At 44.5% G+C, this 21,651-nt stretch overlaps 1 long non-coding RNA gene across 1 annotated transcript; it reads right to left on the bottom strand.

The window, feature by feature from the left end:
* Window positions 1-17,719: 17,719 nt before the first annotated feature.
* Window positions 17,720-19,767, bottom strand: LOC136356802 (uncharacterized). The gene is made up of 3 exons (XR_010741799.1): window positions 19,505-19,767; window positions 19,117-19,197; window positions 17,720-17,991 (listed from the first exon to the last, which is right to left on the bottom strand). It is a non-coding gene; the product is annotated as an uncharacterized lncRNA (long non-coding RNA).
* Between the last annotated feature and the right edge of the window lie 1,884 nt (window positions 19,768-21,651).

The raw sequence follows: 21,651 nt of genomic DNA on the forward strand, positions 1-21,651 counted from the left end.
GGAGAAGACCCGACATGTCGGCCCCACATGTCGGTCACTTGAGAGGGGGGCGGCGGCGGGGCGGGTTGGGCCGGCGTGGGCCGGCTTTGGAGCGCGCGGGGAGGGGGAATGTTGGGCCGAATTCGGCCCAACGACTTAAGGGGGGGTTTTTAATACTTTTTCAATTAAAATAATTCGTGAAATGTTGTTTCATTTATTAAAAATACTTCCCTTGCTCAAATAATTCCCAGAAAAATCTAGAAAATAGAGGAACAAGCAAAGTATTTAATAAAATTTTATCTAGCTCAATTTTATGTTGAAATTTTTCCTAGATTATTAGAGTTTAACTTGTAGGCTTTTAAAATAATTTCTAAAAATGATTTAAAATATGCATTTTTAATTTAGGCGATTTTTAGGGCGTGACAGACTTCGATGTAGTAGTAGTCGTTATCTCAGAAACGACCTATGAATTGTATTTCCGTCGCAGTAGAATTCACCCTCGGGATCAAGGATTTGTTCGTTGATGAATCCCATGAGTTGTTCTTGAACCGCCGTGATAAATTCCTTGTGTGTGAGGTTATCCCACATGCGAATAACCTATGAATGTATGAAATTAATTAGTGAACAACAAATCGATACGTACGCAATGAAATTTTCAATTTATTTGTACGTACATCAAGCTCTGTTGTGTTGATGATTTGGTTTGCAAGGCAGTGGCAATACTCGCACACGAAGTAGCTGCACAAGTTAGTTCCCTGGGCTTGCTTTGCGCACTATATATACATGACAAACAGCGAGAGATCTAATTAATATATATACACTTGTATTTGAATTGGAGATTCAATATAAATGTAGAGCATTTGTACTCACATGAAATTTAAACTTCCGCCTAAGTCTTGGTCTTCAGTTGCCGCGGACCAAATGACGGAACCGATACCAAGCCCTACATGGAGTTTAAAGCTATGATTCGTAGTAGCAATTAATTATAACAAGATTCGTAATTAACATTGGAACTTATGACAGTACCTGTCTATAAGTTCAAAAACCTGGTCAAACGTAGACTCTTTTTTATCCATTGAGTCATATACGTTGACTACGCAGGCCTCCAAGTCGAAGAGTAAAAGGACCCAGTGGAATCTGCAATGTGCGTCGGATGTATTACATATGAAACACTTAGCATGTTCGTACGGGAATGAAATTTGGTAGGAAGATAGTAAAAACTTACTCTATGTTGTACGACAATAGTATGAATGTCTTGTAATGCTGCGCCTTCAGGAGATGGACGAGATTGTCCTCTGTGGCTTGCGGATACTTGGTGATCATTTCGACGTTTACTTTACGAGGGTCGATGAATCCAGTATCGAAAACCCCCCGCCGTCGGGCTGTTTGAATCTCCATTCTACAAAGATAAAAGGTAGTATATATTATATATTGTGTACTTATATATAAGGACCTAATTAATTAAAGGAAATGTAATAAGAAATCTAACTGAACGATACTTACAAAGTCTAACAACTCATAATAGAGACGTCGAGGGCGTCCAGCTGGTATAGTTCGTAGATACCCTTGAAATTGATTCAGAGAATATCTTCTCCTTGCAAGAAGTCCGTGTCCCTGATCCTCGCTCCGATTATCTCTCTACCGGTGGTGCTCATCTCCATGTACAGTTGATGGAATTTGTACATTTGTGTCGGTAGGGACTGCAGTTGCTCAGGCTTGACAAGCGGTTTACCGGGTTCGTACATGTATTTCACTTCCGCCTTTTTGATTGGTGCGCCTCGTAGCAATTGATCCCTAGTTAGCCCGGTGTCATTAATAAAATCTTGTATTCCAAATTCTTCACCGGTCACCAACGGTTCGATCTCCTGGTTTGGTTGCTCTCCAAGCTAAGGGACTGGTTTGGAGTTTCCAGAAGATGCTTTATTAAGTGCTCGCTCATAGTCCGATAGCTTTATGGCCTCCTTGGCAAGTGCAGACATACCCCTGAAGAAGTTCCTGACACTTGAGTCTATAGGAATCTTCTTTTCTAGACTTCGAGGCTTCAATTGTCTGCTGACTTTTGATGCCACATAAGCGTCAAGCTCCTCTTGCGTGCAATCGTACCCTGGGTCCTTGTTTTTGGCGGTGTCAACTTTCGCCTTCTTCGTTGCCCTTCGTTGCCCTTGACTTGGAAAATGCCGGACGAGGAGCTTGCGGAGGAGTCGGTGTAGGAGCCTGAGGAGGAGTCGGTGCAGAAGCCTGAGGTGGAGACGGTGCTGGAGCATGAGGAGGAGACGGTGTAGGAGCCTGAGGAGGAGATGGCGGAGCCGGAGGAGATGGTGCACGAGACGCCGCTTGTTGCCCAAGGAGGATGGTGTACTACTTGCGCCATAGTATAATGGCATGGCTTGTGTCTCGTAGATGCGTCTCACCGTCTCCTCCAGCGTAGTCCAAGTCGAGGTCCTCGTACGTGGCTTCCACAAACTCAACTTTGACCTTGGAGTATCCTGCTGGAATCGGCCTGTAGTGGTAAGTCCCTGAAGGGTCCGTTGGGATGGCCATGCCCGACGCCACCTTCACGTTGTGAGAGGTTATTTATTAGTAATCAACATATATAAGCAGCAACTTGCGGAATGGACAAGTCTAAAATCTAAAAACTATGAGCTTACCTTTATTGATAAGTTCTTGAAGGGAATATGCAGCTCACATGGTGTCCGCTGAGTCATGTCATCAACGGGGCAGGTGGTTTCATCCTGGGTTTGCATGGCGTCTATGCTCTGTGATCCTACCTGCCCCGTTGAGGCGCAACTGCTACGATTGCCTAAAGGGCTGACCATTGTAGGAGGAATGTACGGTTGGGGATCCTGGGACCTGAACGCGCTGATGAAGCCTAGAGGGGGGGTGAATAGGCTGTCCCTAGAAACTGAAAAACAAATCGCAGCGGTAAAATTCAAGCAGACCCGGAACTTCCTGGTAAGGAACTCCGAAACTTCCGGCCTGCCAGGCCCAGAACTTCCGGTATTCTAGGACAGGAACTTCCGGGTAACAGAACAGAGATGAAATTCAAATTTCGAAATAGGAGACTAAGCCAATCTTCACAAGATGGTGCACAGGTATTCTAAGCAGACGATAGATCACAGAATCATCCACAGAAAGAGACAAGAGCGATTTTTTCCCGAAGCTCGGATCTTGCGATCCTACTCTCCGTTGAGGGGCTCCAAGGAGCTGGGTCTCGATTAACCCCTTGCCTCACTTGTGCAAAAACCCCAGAGGAAATCCACAGCCTTCAACCCCAAACACTCCTAGGCAAATTTCTAGAATTGAGTGTCCACCAAGATCCAACTCAACCTACTTCTAGAAATCCACCACAATTGTAGGTTGCTCTACTTGGAAAACCTCTAGAATCTCAGCACAAGAACTTCATTCACTTACCTCGTTCCCTTTCAGAGGAGAGGAGATCCTTCACAAACTTACCCGGGACATCCACAATATTCAACGGATTCTCGCGGGCAACACCTAACCGTCTAGGAGATCATCTCCAAGAGTAATAAGCACCGAGATGACAGCTCTTGAGATATCCCAAGAGCTCATCCAAGATCCTAGTCTTCACACCTTTCCAGATCTTCTTCTCTCCCTCTCAATCTCTCTTTCTCACAAGAATTAGGCTCTAGATTGAGTGGAGAAGGCAAGAAACACTTGGGAGAGGCTAGCAACAGCTCTAGGTTTGAAAAGTGAAAGTGGAATGGCCAAAGAATGAGCTGGAAATGAGCTGTATATGTATAACGGCTAGGTGACGTCATCTAGCCGTTGCTCACAAATTTGAACTGGAGACTAGATAGGAAGTTCCGGACCTGTAGGACAGGAACTTCCGGACTATACTTAGGAAAATCTTATTCACAAGACCGGAATTTCCGGACCTAGACGAGAGGAAGTTCCGGACTTGCAGTTCTGGACAGATGGAGTATTTGCAAATATGACTCCTAGGGAAATTTGAAACTTGGTTCACACTAAGAGCACTTGAGATATCTCAGAGCATCACCTGGAACCCCTCTTAATAGTATGGTTTTTTCCTAAAAACTCGATTGCAATAAATAAACTATCCTATGCACTTCTTGAGTTCCGGTCCGCTTTGATCTTATACTTTTGGGGGGGTCTCCAAGCATCCATCTTCCACACCTTGGACTAATGCACCTGAAAGTTGCTCAATAAACTCATTAGTCCCTTAACCACATTTGTCATTAATCACCAAAACCCACTAGGGGGATTAATGCACTTTCAATCTCCCCCTTTTTTGTGATTGATTGCAACATGGTTAAAGCTTACAAAAAGATTGATCAGAATTTTGATTTTGAATGGTTAGAGATGAATGAAACTCCCCTTTGTGTATGCATATGGAAGATATGAATGAGGCTCAAATAGAGAATTATTACATGGGATGCAAATAAGCAGAAGAATAGATATGATATGCAAATGATATGACATAATGAGCACTCAAGAGGATAAAATCAACATCACATCACAAACAACAAATAAGACACTCAAAGCATAAATAAAATGCAATAAATATAAAGAGCAGCTAAGAGCATCTAACAGTTATTACATCCACACAAATAGAGAATTATTACATGTCCATAAGTCCAAACGAGTAGAGGCCAAAGAACTACCAGGTCCGAAACTTCTGGATAAAATACCCGGAACTTCCGGACAAGCTGACAGGCAAAAATAGCAAGGGAGCTGCCAGGTCCGGAACTTCCGGATAAGAGGATCCGGAACATCCGGATAAACAGACAGAGCAGGCAGCAAGCAGCAAAAACAAAATTTTGACCCCCTTCGATTGCAATTTTCTCCCCCTTTGGCATCAAGGCACCAAAAAGAGACAAAATCACAAGGGAAGAAGATGATCAAGCCTCATCATCGCCATCAGAAGGAATGATCTCGGTGTCGCCGGAGTGAGGAGAGTCGATGTCTTGCCCGGCGGCGTCCACTGCCTCATTGGGATCTGTAGGAACATTCTCAGTAGGGGCATCCGACTCCTCATCATCGCTGCTCTCCTCGGAGTGAGAGGACTCCTCATTAAAGAAATGAGAAGTGCCAGAAGGACCCTCACCACTAACAATGACTCGAGCAGTCTCATAAGCAGCAAAAGGATCAACAAACTCCTAATCATCAGAAATATCAGAGACATCCTTGCCTGCTGCAATCCAATCTTCCTTCTGACGCCTCTCTATCTTCTTTACCTTCTTAGCAGTCTTAGCAGACATACAAAAGATAGCCCGGAGAGCCATCTTTATGGGAGAAGAAGACTCAGAACGCTAAGGTGCAGCAGAGGAAGAAGGAGCAGCTGAGGTGGAAGCACGAGTCACCCTGGAAGAAGGAGTAGCTGAAGTAGTGGGAGCATAAGGACGGAAATGCTTGTGTTGATTTTCCATGAAATAACAAATCCCAGTCTTTTCCTCTATCATCTTCATTATATAAGGAGCATAGATGCAGCCCCTCTTTGGCTCACACACTATCTCATAGATCTCACTCCAGATAAGCTTCATGATGCTGAAATCTGGCTTGTTGTAGCGCATGCGACTGAGGAGGAGCACATGCCTACCTGGAAGGGCTGTAGCATCTCCCACTTTGGGGAGCAAAGACCACCTGAAGATAGAGTACAACACTCTATAGTATGGACGCAACCCACAAGTAGTCCCCAAACAATCCTTGGAAGCATCCTTCTCATACAAGAAAGTAGTGCTGGTCGGTGACAGAGCATCCTCTACAAAGATATGTGGACGACTCAAGTCATCATCATCTAACCCCAAAGCTGCAGCAAACTATGCCACAGAGACCCTATACTGCTGCCCCTGAATGGTCCACTTCACAAAATTAAGCCCCTTCTTGGTGGTGCCAAAGAAAGTAGTGGAGTAGAACTATCCAATCACTTCCTCATTCCAGGAATACTGCAAGGCCAACAAATCTGCCATGTGCTTGCGCTCACACACCTTGCGCACCTCATTGAAAACTAAGTTGTTCTTTGAGGACATGTATTGCCAGTCTAGCCACTTCATATCTACAACTGGATGAGATCTTCCCATGATCACAGAATTATACCAGTCAACCTGCACCAAGGTCCTGAATCTGTCATCCTGAGAGTTAGTAGGCAAAGTATCAGGACTCACCATTCTGTCCTTTCCACACTTGAGCAGATTCTTCAGATAGTTCACTCTTGGGTGTCTAGGATCAGGATCAACAGCCCTTGACTTGTAAAACCTCAAAGGATTGCTCTCAAAACCAGGCTCATTCTAATTGCCACCATTATCTGACTCAGATGCAGCTAGAGAGGGAGAGCGGGGTGCCTCACGAATGACAATGCTACCAGCCCTCCTAGAATGGATCGGAATCTGACACCCACTATAAAAATCTCCAATTTTTTCTTTGCCCAATCTCCCCCTAAGACCACGAACCGGGGGACTCGAGTCAGCTGGAACATCCTGAGAAAGCTTCTGTCTCTTCTCACGAGGCATGCTGACCATTGCAACAAGAATCAACAAGGTTGGAGTGCAATGGTTAAAAGGAAAAATAGAGGAATCAAGGTTTGCTGGCTAGCTGGACAGAGACCAGAAGTTCCGGGCCAAGAACACCGGAACTTCCGGCCTGCAAAACTGAAGAACAGTGGATTCAAACAGGCCTGTGCATGTGACAAAATCCTATAGATCGGCAATCTACAAGGTAGCAGGAAAAATTCTATCCAAAAGGTTTTCTCCCTAGGTTCACATATTTAGAGATCGGGGCAAAAACATGATGAACCAAAAGAGAAGATCAAAAGTGCTACCTTGAGAGAGGAAATTGCAAATCGATCGCGGGATGAACCTTCTAGCCACCAATGTGGTTGATTCCACGGAGAGGAATCAAATTTCCACGGTTGGAAGAGAAATTCGCCGAGAGGAGCACTGTAGCGGCAGCTAGGGTTTGGGAATCGGGGAGGAGAAGAAGTAAGGAGAGAGAGAACAGACTCGGGTCTCCCTGGGTATTTATATCCCCGACCCCCGGAAGTTCCGGACTGGGATGACCGGAACTTCCGGCCTGACAGAACAAAGGGCAGTCAGGCCCAAGTTCAAAGGAATAGATGAGAATTCAACGATTTAGAAAAAGAAACCTATGGACATAAAGAGACTTATGATGCATATGACCAGCCAACAATCAACATTACATAACAATGGTCAATATACATCACAAGAAGAGGATAAAAACCAAATTTTCGCAATAAAAACACACACAAGAAATTTTCGCAAATTTTCACAAAAGGATTTTTGGATAAGAGAGGGAATGTTTGAGCTTTATTCCTAGTATCAAGGCCATCTTCTACACAAGAAGTGATCTCAAGACACAAAAGCTCTTTTTTTTTAATTTACATTTTAGTGATACATGTTTGGCTATGAATTAGCCAACCACCCATCACCTAATGTTACGAGAGTCTAAGATATTGAGCTCACTCCTAAGCTCGCAAAATCTTTTCTCATCTAAAGGCTTGGTAAAAATGTCGGTTAATTGGGTTTCGGTTCTCACATGGGTAAGGCAAATGTCTCCTTTAGTCTCATGATCTCTCAAGAAGTGGTGGCGAATATCTATGTGCTTGGTTCTTGAGTGTTGAACGGGATTATTGGCTATGTTGATGGCACTCTCATTGTCACATAGGAGTGGGATCTTGGTGAAGTTGTAGCAAAAGTCTTTTAGAGTTTGTTATCCAAAGGAATTTTGCTTCTTGGAGGACCAAAAAACAAGGGACCGCCCAAGAAATTGGCAAGTCCCAGTTGTGCTTTTTCTATCAACCTTACACTTGGCATAATCCGAATCAGAATAGCCCAAAAGCTCAAAGCCACAACCCTTAGGATACCACAAGCAAAGATTAGGAGTATGAACTAAATATCTTAGAATTCTCTTGACGGCAATCAAATGACACTCTTTAGGCTCCGCTTGAAAACAGGCACACATGCAAACACTAAGCATGATATCGGGACGAGATGCACATAAGTAAAGCAAGGATCCTCTCATGGAGCGATATACCTTTTGGTCCACACATTTACCATTATCGTCGAGGTCTAGGTGGCCATTAGTAGGCATGGGCGTCTTGATAGGTTTGACATCCTCCATCCCAAACTTCTTGAGTATGTCTTTCACGTACTTGGTTTGAGAGATGAAGGTGCCCTCTTGTGCTTGCTTCACTTGTAGCCCAAGAAAGAAGGTCAACTCACCCATCATAGACATCTCGAACCTTTTAGTCATGATACTACTAAATTCTTCACAAAAAGAGGCATTCGTAGAACCAAATATTATGTCATCGACATAAATTTGGCAAATGAATGAATCACTCTTAAATTTTTTTGTGAAGATAGTTGTATCCGCCTTCCCAATTTCAAAACCATTTTTCAAAAGAAAATCTCGGAGACATTCATACCAAGCTCTAGGGGCTTGTTTGAGCCCATAGAGCGCCTTGTGGAGCTTGTACACATGGTTTGGCAACTTTGGATCCTCGAACCCCGGTGGTTGCTCCACATAGACTAACTCCGAGATAGGTCCATTGAGAAAGGCACTCTTGACATCCATTTGGAATAACCTGAAATCATGGTGAGCGGTATAGGCTAAAAGAATCCTAATTGACTCAAGGCGAGCGACAGGTGCGAAGGTTTCACCAAAATCGAGACCCTCGACTTGGGTGAACCCTTGCGCAACTAACCGGGCTTTGTTCCTTACAATCACCCCATGTTCATCTTGCTTGTTGCGAAAGATCCACTTGGTGCCGATGACATTTTGCTTGGGTCTCTCCACCAAAGTTCACACTTGATTGCGAGTGAAGTTATTCAACTCCTCTTGCATAGCCATCACCCAATCCGGATCACCAAGCGCATCTTCCACCCTGGTTGGTTCCAAAGAAGAGAGACAAACGAGAAGTGTTGACAAAAACTTGCGACACGAGAGCGAGTAGTTACCCCTTTTTTTATGTCACTAAGTATGTTGTCGACGGGATGATCTCTTTGGACAGTGTGATGTATCCTTGGATGGTGCACAGGGGGGACCTGAGCCTGATCAGTATGCTCTAAAGTGCTCGCAGCATCGATCCCATCCACTTGCACCGTTGGCACGTCTTCACTGCCACTGGTCCGGAGGTTCCGGACTGTAGAACCTGGAACTTCCGGGCCTGGAGATGTCCGGAGGTTCCGGTCAATAGGACCCGAAACTTCCGGCTCAGCAGACATAGCACTTGTAGGGCTATTGGATGTCGATGACGGAGGTTGATCCCTATCTTCTTAGTCATCCTGCGTCTTGACTGGTCGTATGTCTCCAATAGCCTTAGTACCTATAGCTTGACTTGGATCCACATCACCTACAACATGTACAACAACTTGCTCTCCTTGGAAGCCATTAGATTCATCAAATGTCACATCCCTAGTGACTTCAACAATACCGGAGGTTTTGTTGAAGACACGATAGGCATGTGCATTTGATTCATAGCCAAGTAAGAATCCCTCATCCACCTTAGGTGAGAACTGAGATGAGCGAGGCCTCTTACTCAAAATAAAGCATTTGCTCCCAAAGACATGAAAATATGAAACATTAGGTTTCTTACCACTCAAAAGCTCATATGAAGTTTTCTTTAGAATCTTGTGGTGGTACAAGCGGTTGATGGCATGACATGCGGTACTCACGGCTTATGCCCAAAAGACATCCGAAATCTTGTACTCATCAATCATTGCCCTTGCGGCTTCAATGAGGGTTCGGTTCTTCCTTTCAACAATGCCATTTTGGGGAGGATCATAGGGGGCGGAGAACTCGTGCTTGATTCCTTCTTCATCAAGAAATTCCTCCACTTGAGTGTTCTTAAACTCTCCTCCATTGTCACTTCGCACCCTCTTGATAGTGAGATCATAGAGGTTTTGGGCTTGCTTTGCGAAGCGCTTGAAGACATCTTGAGCTTCGCTTTTGTCATGGAGAAAGTACACCCAAGTGAAGCGTGAAAAATCATCAACAATGATAAAACCATACTTGTTACCTCCAATGCTTATGTAGGCCACTGGCCCAAATAAGTCCATATGAAGAAGCTCGAGTGGTCTTGTTGTAGTCATGATGTTTTTTATAGGATGCGGACTCCCAACTTGCTTCCCGGCTTGGCAAGCACTACACACACGATCCTTCTCAAAAGAAACATTAGATAAACCAAGAATGTGTTCCCCTTTTAGAAGAGATGCCAAATTCCTCATTCCAACATGGGCTAGCCTACGGTGCCATAGCCAACCCATAGAGGATTTAGCAATCAAGCATGCCTCTGGATTCACTCTATCTATGTCGAAATCAACGAGATAGAGATCACCCTTTAACACACCCTTGAATGCTACGGAAGAGTCATCTCGCCTAAAAACGGTCACATCCACATCGGTAAACAAGCAATTAAATCCTAACTTATACAATTGAAACACGGATAATAAATTGTAGCTTAATGAATTGACAAGGAGGACATTAGATAGAGATTGATTCTTGGAAATGGCAATCTTACCGAGACCCATTACCTTTCCCTTACCATCATCTCCAAAGACAATATTTTCACGACTTCCACCCTCCTCATCAAGACTTGTAAACATACTCCTCTCTCCTGTCATATGATTGGTGCAGCCACTGTCCACAACCCAACTTGAGCCACCGGAGGAGTATGTCTACAAAATAAATCAAGCTTGGGATTTAGGAACCCAAACTTGTCTAAGTTTGGGTCCCTTGATGTTTGTCTATGGCACCCACACACAAGTGCGGTACTCATCATTGTAATTCCCAATAAAATAAGCAACCACTTTGCCCTCTGAATTTTTTGAAATTACATATGAATCATAGTAAAGACCCTCTGGCCGGAACTTCCTGGTATTTTACCCAGAACTTCCGGTCATCCCCTTTGGCCTATCAGAAGCCCGGAACTTCCTGACAAAAGGTCCGTAACTTTCTGTCTTACAGGGCAGGAACTTCCGGTCATTTTGCTTGGAACTTCTGGGTGTCTGACTAGTGAAGGGGCAAGTCACCTCACTTTCTTGTGGAGCTTTACCTTCTCTCACAAACATCAAGCATTCTTTTCCATTTACCATCACACGCTTAGACACAGGACTTCCACTAGAAAACCCGAGCCCGTGTCCATCCTTGTTAGGATGAGCAGTGATGGTCTTGTAAATGGCATCCTTTGAATGGTATGTCTTCATGCATCCATATTTCACCAAAGTGCCCAACCTCTCATTCTCTTTCTTAAGAGCTTACATAGCATCAACATTAGTAGCATTAGAGTTCAAATCAATGTTGTAACACCTAGCACAACCATTGCTAGTAGATGGCTTAGAAGAATTAGAAAACACATTTGGTTGAGAAGAGCTATTCCAAAGAGTGTCAAATTGAACTTCAAGATCTTTATGACTTTTGTCTAAATTAGCAAATTTCTCTTGAAGAGTTTCATTGACATCCCTAAGGCTAGCTAGAGAACCATTAGCCAAATTAAGCTCATTAGCTAGTTGTTCATTTTTAGCACATTCTTTAGCTAGGCTCTCCTCTAAGGCAATGTTTCTTTTCTTCTCAAGAATAAACAATTCTTCTTGCCTTTCGAGTGATTGTTCTTTACTATCCAAAGCTCTCATTAACTTAGCCAAATGTTGCATAGCGGGTTTGCTAAAGCTCTTAAGCACATCATCTAATTCATTATCACTTTCCTCATCACTAGAATCAACATCAAGAGAGGTGTGAGAGGGGCTTTTGAGCCATCACCTTGCGGCGTTGGGCCATGGAACATGAGTAGTGGTAGGAGTCGTCATCGTCATCACTCAAGTTGTTGAAGAGACGCTCCTTGCTTGAAGAGGATGACTTGAAGGCGACGGTAGCAACACCACCTTCTCCTTCAACCTTGTCTTTTGGCTTAGGCTTGGGCTTGACCTCGGAATCTTCTTCATCTCCGGAGTACCACACCTCCGCCATGTGTGCCTCCGCCACATGAGCACGCTTCGGCTTCTTCTTGCATCCCTTAGCCTTAGCTTCATTTCACTTGGGACAATCGTTAATGAAGTGGCCATATTCGCCACAATTGAAGCAAGCTCTCTTTGATTGCCTCTTTCCCTTGTCATCATCCTTCCTCCCTTTGCCATAGCCCCTCTTGCGAAGAAAGTGCTTGAATCTCTTGACAATAAAAGCCATTTCTTCATCTTCACTTTCTTCACAACTTGACTCTTCTTCTTGTTTTGCCTTCAAAGCTACTTCTTGATTTTTGATCATGGCGACATTCTTCACTATTTGGCTCACTTGACGAGCTTCCTCTTCTTGCATCTCATGAGACACAATTCTTCCAAGAATGTCACTTGGAGTGAGCCTCTTGAAGTCTTTCCTTTCCCGTATCATTGATACAAGAGAGGGATTTCTTGGACCAAATGCACGGAGAAGTCTCTTGACAACAAAGTGATTTGTCATGTCCTCACTCCCAAGTCCTTTAATCTTGTTGACAAGGATCATCATCCTATCATACATCTCTTGTGGTGTCTCCTTGTCATCCATCACAAATCTTCCAACCCTTCCTTCCAATAATTCAATCTTGGCCTCACGAACGGCGGGTGATCCCTCATGAGCTAATTGCAAAGTATCCCATATCTCCTTGGCCTCCTCAAGTCCATCAACCTTGTTGAACTCCTCCGGACTCAACGCGGAGAGAATTGCATTGGAAGCTTGAGCATTGCGGTGGATGAGTTGCTCTTGCTCCGAAGTGAGCTCCATGTCATCATGAGGTACATCAATACCTGTACAAACAACTTTCCAAATACTTGGATGCAAAGAGATTAGATGCAACTTCATCTTGTGCTTCCAAGCGGCGTAATGTGTCCCATCAAATCGAGGAGCACGCCCGGAAGGCACGGAGACGAAGTTGTGAGAGGGAATGGTAAGTTTGTTGTAATCAAAAGGTATAGTAGCTCCCTTGGGTGGTGAAGTTCCCTTGCTGCTCGCTCCATCTTGATTTCCATTTTCCCCGTTTTTTTCCACTAAGTCCGACATCGTGGATCACTCAAAGCGGTGAAGCTTGAATCAAGAGCACCCTGCTCTGATACCAATTGAACGCGCTGATGAAGCCTAGAGGGGGGGGTGAATAGGCTGTCTCTGGATACTTAAAAACCAATCGCAGCTGTAAAATTCAAGCAGACCCGGAACTTCCTGGTAAGGAAGTCCGGAACATCCGGCCTGCCAGGCCCGGAACTTCCGGTGTTCTAGGACAGGAACTTCTGGGTAACAGAATAGAGATGAAATTCAAATTTCGAAACAGGAGACTAAGCCAATCTTCACAAGATGGTGCACAGGTATTCTTAGCAGAGGATAGATCACAGAATCATCCACAGAAACATCACAGAAAGAGACAAGAGCGATTTTTTCCTGAAGTTCGGATCTTTCGATCCTACTCTCTGTTGAGGGGCTCCAAAGAGCTGGGTCTCGATTAACCCCTTGCCTCACTTGTGCAAAAACCCCAGAGGAAATCCACAGCCTTCAATCCCAAACACTCCTAGGCAAATTTCTAGAATTGAGTGACCACCAAGATCCAACTCAACCTGCTTCTAGAAATCCACCACAAGTGTAGGTTGCTCTACTTGGAAAACCTCTAGAATCTCAGCACAAGAACTTCATTCACTTACCTTGTTCCCTTTCGGAGGAGAGGAGATCCTTCACAAACTTACCCGGGACATCCACAATATGCAACGGATTCTCGCGGGCGACACCTAACCGTCTAGGAGATCATCTCCAAGAGTAATAAGCACCGAGATGACAGCCCACGAGATATTCCAAGAGCTCATCCAAGATCCTAGTCTTCACTCCTCTCCAAATCTTCTTCTCTCCCTCTCAATCTCTCTTTCTCACAAGAATTAGGCTCTAGATTGAGTGGAGAAGGCAAGAAACACTTGTGAGAGTCTAGCAACAGCTCTAGGTTTGAAAAGTGAAAGTGGAATGGCCAAAGAACGAGCTGGAAACGAGCTGTATATGTATAACGGCTAGGTGACGTCATCTAGCTGTTACTCACAAATTTGAACTGGAGACTAGACAGGAAGTTCCGGACCTGTAGGATATTATATTAAAAATCTAACAATCATATATTTACATCACTTGCCTGCGAATTCCTTCGAGGGCTAGCTACCACTCAGGCTTGAGGGACGACAACGACGACGTCTTTTCTGCAACATACAAAAAAATGTATTAGTCTAAACGCAAAGTAACATATATTGTATTTCACGTAGTGTCATATAAGGCGACCGTTCATGTTTCATTCACGTTCGTTCACGTTTCATTCACGTTTCGTTCACTTTCGTTAACGTTTCGTTCACGTTCGTTAAACGTTTCGTTCACGTTTCATTCACGTTCGTTCACGTTTCATTCGCGTTTCGTTCACGTTCGTTCGCGTTTCATTCACGTTCGTTCATGTTCATTCACGTTCGCATTTCGTTCACGTTTGTTACCGTTCGCGTTCTCGTTAAGTTCACGTTTCGTTCACGTTCGCGTTCTCGTTAAGTTCACGTTTCGTTCACGTACGTTCGTTCGTTCACGTCTGTCCACGTACGTTTGTTCACGTTCGTTCTCGTTAAGTTCATGTTACGTTCACGTGGCGGCAGTGGAGCGGCGGCGTGGCGGCGCGGCTGCGGCGTGGCGCGGTGGCGGCATTGCGGCGCGGCGGTGGCGTGTCGCGGCGGTGGCGTTGCGTCGTGGCCCCTTTCCAAACACTACTTTAAGATCTTTAACCATAGCAAACACTGTTTTCCCGCTGCGATGTTTAGGCTTCGTACGGTGGTCCACCTTATGTTCAAAGTGTTTGCCTTTCTTCCGTACCGGGTGGTTTGCAGCAAGGAATCGACGATGACCCATGTACACAACCTTCCTACAGTGCTTAAGATACGTACTTTCTGTTTCATCCATACAGTGAGTGCAAGCCTTGTACCCCTTGATGGACTGCCCGGAAAGGTTGCTAAGTGCAGGCCAATCGTTGATGGTTACGAACATCAGCGCTCGTAGGTTAAACTCCTCCTGTTTGTCCTCGTCCCACACGGGGACACCTTCCTTTTTCCACAACAGTTTAAGATCTTCGACCAGTGGTCTTAGGTACACATCGATGTCGTTACCAGGTTGCTTGGGGCCTCGAATAATAATCGACATCATTATGTACTTCCTCTTCATACATAGCCAAGGGGGGAGGTTGTAGATACACATCGTAACGGGCCAAGTTCTATGGCCGCTGCTCATCTCTCCAAAAGGATTCATGTCATCCGTACTTAAACCAAACCGTATGTTTCGTGCGTCCTTTCCAAAGTCTTTAAAATTTCTGTCAATGTTTCGCCACTGCGAACCATCGGCGGGGTGTCTCAGCATCCCGTCCTGTTGACGTTCTTCAGCGTGCCATCGCATCATTCTAGCATTTCCCTTGTTCCTGAACAAACGCCTTAGCCGTGGTATTATAGGGAAGGAAAAAGTACGAATTATCCCCCCCAAACTACTGTGGCAGTATGAATTACCCCCTCCCCCGAACCACAAAAACAGACATATTACACCTCGAACTATTGATACCGGAAGAATTACCCCCCCCCCCGAATCATTCCTAAGCGGTTTTTCTCCTACGTGGCATACACGTGTCGCTGATGTGGAAATTCAATCAACAAAAAAATAAAAGAAAATATAGGGCCCACCTGTCATTATCTCTCTTCACCCTCCCCCTTCTCTCTCTCAGGCGTGTGTCGACGGGTAGTGGGCGGCGGCAGTGGCGCGTGGACAGGCGGTCGGCATGCGGGGGGCGACGGCAGAGTGCAGGAATGGCACGGCGAGCGACGGGCGGCGCCGAGGAGGGCATTGGAGGATGCGGCCTACGTCGTCATCGTCGTCCCTCTCTCTCTCTCTCGGCTCAGGCAAACGGTGAAAGTGCATTAATCTCCCTAGTGGGTTTTGGTGATTAATGACAAATGTAGTTAAGGGACTAATGAGTTCATTGAGTGACTTTCAGCTGCATTAGTCCAAGGTGTGGAAGATGGATGCTTGGAGACCCCCTCAAAAGTATAAAATCAAGCGGACCAGAACTCGAGAAGTGCATAGGATAGTTTATTTATTGCAATCGAGTTTTTAGGAAAAACCATACTATTAAGAGGGGTTCCAGGTGATGCTCAGAGATATGTCAAGTGCTCTTAGTGTGAGCCAAGTGTCAAGTTTCCCTAGGAGTCATTTTTGCAAATACTCCATCTGTCCAAAAATGCAAGTCCGGAACTTCCTGTCTTCCAGGTCCGGAAGTTCCGGTCTTGTGAAAAAGTTTTTCCTAAGTGTAGTCCGGAAGTTCCGGTCTTCTAGGTCCGGAACTTCCTGTCTAGTTTCCAGTTCAAATTTGTGAGTAACGGCTAGATGACGTCACCTAGCCGTTATACATATACAGCTCGTTTCTAGCTCGTTCCTTGTCTATTCCACTTTTACTTTTCAAACCTAGAGCTATTGCTAGCCCCTCCCAAGTGTTTCTTGCCTTCTCCACTCAATCTAGAGCCTAATTCTTGTGAGAAAGAGAGATTGAGAGGGAGAGAAGAAGATTTGGAGATGTGTGAAGACTAGGATCTTGGGTGAGCACTTGGAATTATCTCGTGGGTTGTCATCACGGTGCTTATTACTCTTGGAGATGATCTCCTAGACGGTTAGGTGTCGCCCGCGAGAATCCGTTGCATATTGCGGTTTTCCCGGGTAAGTTTGTGAAGGATTTCCTCTCCTCCGAAAGGAAACGAGGTAAGTTAGTGAAGTTCTTGTGCTGAGATTCTAGAGGCTTTCCAAGTAGAGCAACCCACACTTGTGGTGGATTTCTAGAAGTAGGTTGAGTTGGATCTTGGTGGTCACTCAATTCTAGAAATTTGCCTAGGGGTGTTTGGGGTTGAAGGCTGTGGATTTCCTTTGGGGTTTTTGCACAAGTGAGGAAAGGGGTTAATCGAGACCCAGCTCTTTGGAGCTCCTCAACGGAGAGTAGGATCGCAAGATCCGAACTTCGGGAAAAAATTGCTCTTGTCTCTTTCTGTGATGTTTCTGTGTATGATTCTGTGATATATCCTCTGCTTAGAATACCTGTGCACCATCTTGTGAAGATTGGCTTAGTCTACTGTTTCAAAATTTGAATTTCATCTCTGTTTTGTTACCCGGAAGTTCCTGTCTTAGAACACCGGAAGTTCCGGGCCTGGCAGGCCGGAAGTTTCGGAGTTCCTTACCAGGAAGTTCCAGGTCTGTTTGAATTTTACCGCTGCGATTTGTTTTTAAGGTTTCAGGGACAGCCTATTCACCCCCCTCTAGGCTTCATCAGCACGTTCAATTGGTATCAGAGCAAGGTGCTCTTGATTCAAGCTTCACTGCTTTGAGTGATCCACGATGTCGGACTTAGGGTGAAAGAACGGGGAAAATGGAAATGAAGATGGAGTGAGCAGCAAGGAAACTCCATCACCCAAGGGAGCTACTATACCTTTTGATTACAGCAAACTTACTATTCCCTCTCACAACTTTGTCTCCGTGCCTTCCGGGCGTGCTCCTCAATTTGATGGGACGCATTACGCCGCTTGGAAGCACAAGATGAAGTTGCATCTAATCTCTTTGCATCCAAGTATTTGGAAAGTTGTTTGTACAGGTGTTGATGTACCCTATGATGACATGAAGCTCACTTCGGAGCAAGAGCAACTCATCCACCGCAATGCTTAAGCTTCCAATGCAATTCTCTCCGCCTTAAGTCCGGAGGTGTTCAACAAGGTTGATGGGTGTCACGCCCGGAAATTCACTAGTAATTTCCGAACTAATTTGTGCATAAAATCCTCGTCCAGGAATCAGCCGAGGTACACAAACTGACAATTTAATATACAAATCCATCTTAATAATAACGTTACATACTTACAAAGAAAAGAAAACAGCAACGGAATTAACGGTCTAGCGATGGCTTCAGCTCCACTCCCATAGGCAACTCAACTGGGGTATAAGCCAAACGTCTTCTCCTTCTGGATCCTTTATCTTCAACTGAGGTTTGATGATTATTGCAAGAATGAGCATATGACATACTCAACAAGCCACACAGCAAATATGCAAGTGCACAAGGATACCAAAGGATGGCATAATATAGACTCATTTGCGAAAGCAGCATTTAGCAAAGAGTTAAGAGTAGTAAAACAGTAGAGTAATTAATTAAAAATTTTAATCAACACTGAACAGCACACCCATGCTGCACAGGCCCAACCATCCTGAACAACCATATCCGGCTGTACAGATCTAACTCCAAACCAGGAGCTAAGCAAATTATTATCAGGTATTAACATCCATAATTATTGTGAGAGGTGTGAGACTAATCACGAAAAGCATTGCTCAACCCGCCCATAACCGCGGGCACGGCTATTCGAATAGTTTTACTCTGGCCAGAGGTGTACCATTGTACCCACAAGACACAACTCCACATCATGTCACCATGTGCCTCAGTACCACCACGGTACCTCGGAAAGGAGTTGTGACAATACCCCTTGCACAACATAACCCATTACAGCGCACCTTTCCTGGATCATAATCACCCCCTTATAAACAAGGCATGGACTCCCCAGCGACCCCCGTGGACTTCTCGCCACTTCTCAGTCTGGCGCACTATAATGAATCACGCTACACAAAAGATAAAGCCGTTGCCCACGCTGGCTTGTGGTTGGCACGATAAATGTTTCACAACAGTAGCTCGCGAACCGGTCCTTAATTGCCATGAGCACGACTCTCAAAACCATGTGCTCACAACCCACCATTATCAAGTTTTAGTTGGCAAGTAATTAATTAACCAATCACGATTAACCATCGTGAACTATCATTAAGCCATCCTTAAATAATAGTGAGTCATAAGTTATCCCAATAGTGTGCTAATGTTTCTAAGCATGGTTAAGCAATCATAACTAATATCTAGCTGAACCAATATATAAAGCCCAACTAGTCAAGTTATAATAACCCAAGGTATCAAGGAATAAAGTAATCAATGCAAATTGGCCATAACAAAGGAATAAGTTCACACCACCCGATGACATTCGAAAATAAATGCACAGTTGAAATAAATAGAGAATTTAAATATAGGATCAACATGCTCAAAGGATTGTGTTTAGGATCTGTGTGACTTGCCTTGCAATAATCGGTCTTCAAGTAATCTTCTTGATCACTTCCGACGCACTCACGAACCTTCGCAACGACGGAAACGACAAGCTAACACGCAAAACGAAGAAAAAGACTAATAAAAACCAAATAAAAAGTACATATAAAGTAAACAAACATGTAGATCATGATTTTAGATGAATTTAGCAACTTGAACCACTCAAAACCGAGTTACGATGATTTAGTTATGAATTTCTGAAGATTTAATCTATTAGAAAAAACAGGAAAAAGAAAAACGATGATGACGTCATCAATGGCCGGACCAAGATGGCGACCTCGCCGGAGATTGGATGGTCGGCTGCGACTTTGGAGGACATGAACACGTAGAGGACGACGAGACGAACCCAACGGTACCCACCCTCGAACCAAACGACGAACGACGACGGCCGGCGACGAGGTCTAGCGGCGGCGCGGCTTCGGTCGACGGCGGCGACGGGGCTGCGGTGGTCGGCGGCTTCGGGGAGATAGCGGCCGAGCTTGCCCACACCTCGGCGCACCTCACGGCGATGACGGCGACCGGCGGGGACGACGGAGGCGGCGGCGCGACGCGGATGGAGCTCGGCCGGCGACGACGGCGGGGTGGAGCATGTGGCGGCGGCGCTACGAGGCACGGGAGACCACGGGAGAGGGGGCAAACGAAAGAGGAGGACTAGGGGGTCCTATTTATAGCCTTGGATTGAAGAGATCGGACTCCTCCCGCAAGAAATCGATCCGGGAAATCAAAAACTCGGTTTTGGAGATAAACTCGAAAACGAGTTCGATTCGGATAAGATACTCAACGATTTGCTCCGATTTTTGGGGGTAAAGATAGAGGAGGATAAGAGGAATATTTCCCCTCAACAAAATTGGAGAAAAAGAGCAACGGGGAGGCGAGATTTGGAAGGAAGAGGCGGCGGCACTGTGCACGGCACGGCTGGCTCGGGCTCTGCCTGAGTTGGAAGATGAACAGTAGCGCAGGGAGGGAAAGTAGACTTTTCCGGCTGAGCTGAGAGGAGAGGAGGCGGCTCAGGTTGGGCCGGCGGAAGAGAGAGGAAGGAAAGGAAGGAATGGGCTGAAAATGGCCCAAGCTGAGGAGGAGGATTTTATTACTTTCCCAATTAAAATAATCACTTAAATGATCTTTGAATTATTAAAAATACTTCCAATGCTCAAATAATTTCAAGAAAAATCCTGAAAATACTTGGACACTCAAAGTACTTAACAAAATTATAATTAGACCATTTAATGATTAATTTAATATGTGGGTAATTACTGAAATGCTCTTTGTATGATTAAAAATTAAGAATTGAGCTCCGAAACATCTGAGAAAATTCCAGAGAGTTGACTTAATCATGGAGAATTTAATAAAAATTAAATCCATCCATGCTTTATATTTAGGAAATTTTATTTCCCACATTTAACTTCACTTGTAAATTAAAGAACATTTAATATAAATTCTAATAATAATTTATTAAATAATTTATAAATCCTGAAACAAAAATCAGGGTGTGACAATGGGCTTGAGGAGGCAAAGGAGATATGGGATACTTTGCAATGGCTCATGAGGGATCACCCGCCGTTCGTGAGGCCAAGATTGAATTATTGGAAGGAAGGCTTGGAAGATTTGTGATGGATGACAAGGAGACACCACAAGAGATGTATGATAGGATGATGATCCTTGTTAACAAGATTAAAGGACTTGGGAGTGAGGACATGACAAATCACTTTGTGGTCAAGAGACTTCTCCGTGCTTTTGGTCCAAGAAATCCCACTCTTGTATCAATGATACGGGAAAGGAAAGATTTCAAGAGGCTCACCCCAAGTGACATTCTTGGAAGAATTGTGTCTCATGAGATGCAAGAAGAGGAAGCTCGTGAAGTGAGGCAAATGGTGAAGAATGCCGCCATGATCAAAAATCAAGAAGTAGCTTTGAAGGCAAAACAAGAAGAAGAGTCAAGTTGTGAAGAAAGTGAAGATGAAGAAATGACTTTTATTGTCAAGAGATTCAAGCACTTTCTTCGCAAGAGTGACTATGGCAAAGGGAGGAAGGATGATGACAAGGGAAAGAGGCAATCAAAGAGAGCTTTAGCAAACCCGCTATGCAACATTTGGCTAAGTTAATGAGAGCTTTGGATAGTAAAGAACAATCTCTCAAAAGGCATGAAAAATTACTTATTCTTGAGAAGAAAAGAAACCTTGCCTTAGACGAGAGCCTAGCTAAAGAATGTGCTAAAAATGAACAACTAGCTAATGAGCTTAATTTGGCTAATGGTTCTCTAGCTAGCCTTAGGGATGTCAATGAAACTCTTCAAGAGAAGTTTGCTAGTTTAGACAAAAGTCATAAAGATCTTGATGTTCAATTTGACACTCTTTGGAATAGCACTTCTCAACCAAATGTGGTTTCTAATTCTTCCAACCCATCTACTAGCAATGGTTGTGCTAGGTGTTACAATATTGATTTGAACTCTCATGCTACTAATGTTGATGCTATGCAAGCTCATAAGAAAGAGAATGAAAGGTTGGGCA

Source organism: Oryza sativa, chromosome 6, assembly GCF_034140825.1.
Source record: "Oryza sativa Japonica Group chromosome 6, ASM3414082v1".
NCBI lineage: Eukaryota > Viridiplantae > Streptophyta > Magnoliopsida > Poales > Poaceae > Oryza > Oryza sativa.